Source organism: Ambystoma mexicanum, chromosome 1p (assembly GCF_040938575.1).
Source record: "Ambystoma mexicanum isolate Mex_15411 chromosome 1p, UKY_AmexF1_1, whole genome shotgun sequence".
Lineage (NCBI taxonomy): Eukaryota > Metazoa > Chordata > Amphibia > Caudata > Ambystomatidae > Ambystoma > Ambystoma mexicanum.
The window spans coordinates 1,037,305,047-1,037,305,973 of record NC_090921.1 but is presented as its reverse complement, the minus strand read 5'-3'; the positions used below and the strand labels follow the sequence as shown (position 1 = coordinate 1,037,305,973).

General features: G+C 41.5%; 1 non-coding gene across 1 annotated transcript; it reads right to left on the bottom strand.

Annotated features, from left to right (window-relative positions):
- Positions 1 to 378: 378 nt before the first annotated feature.
- TRNAY-GUA (transfer RNA tyrosine (anticodon GUA)) lies at positions 379 to 464 on the bottom strand. Its single transcript is given in 2 exon segments — positions 379 to 414; positions 428 to 464. It is a non-coding gene; the product is annotated as a tRNA-Tyr (tRNA).
- Positions 465 to 927: the final 463 nt, after the last annotated feature.

Genomic DNA, 927 nt, shown 5'->3' with positions numbered 1-927 from the left:
GACCACCATACTAAGGGGGAAAAGTTGAAAGGCGGCGCCTCACAGGCCATCTCCTCAGAGTATTCTGCCATGTTGGGCCTTGACAATATTTTAATATCTTGGATGGTGTATAGTGTTCTCTCATTTCCCTTAAGAAATCAAGATTGTCAAGGGGATTCTGCTGTTTTGTCAGTTCATAGCAAGAGATGGGGATCCAAAATACCACACAGGAAACCAACAAAGATGGGTGTCGGACAGAAAAATAACATGGCCACAGCCTCAAACCAAAAGGCATCTATTTTCAGTGATCAAATATAATATAATTATAAATTGTCTGTTATTTTATTTTCCAAGTATTTTACTTTCCAAGTATTCAATAAAATGTGCATTTGGCAAAAGTCCTTCGAGCCGGATTTGAACCAGCGACCTAAGGATTACTGTTTTATCACTACAGTCCTCTGCTCTACCAACTGAGCTATCGAAGGTTTGGCAAATCATGTTCTAGCAAGCTCAATACGAGCTTCCACTTCAACCGTCGACATGTAAACATCGCTTGCAATTCGTGCAAAATACTACAAATTTTGCTTGTGAGGTTCCCGAATTGAGTAAAAGCACATCAGTTCCCAATTAGAAAAATGACCCCCTCCGCAGTCTCCCGCATGTTACTGACCACCATACTAAGGAGGAAAAGTTGAAAGGTGGCGCCTCACAGGCCATCTCCTCAGAGTATTCAGCAGTGTTGGGCCTTGACAATATTTTAATATCTTGGATGGTGTATAGTGTTCTCTCATTTCCCTTGAGAAATCAAGATTGTCAAGGAGATTCTGCTGTTTTGCCAGTACATAGCAAGAGATGGGGATCCAAAACACCTCACAGGAAACCAATGAAGATTGGTGTTGGACAGAAACATAACGTGGCCAGAGCCTCAAAGCAAAAGGCATCTATTTT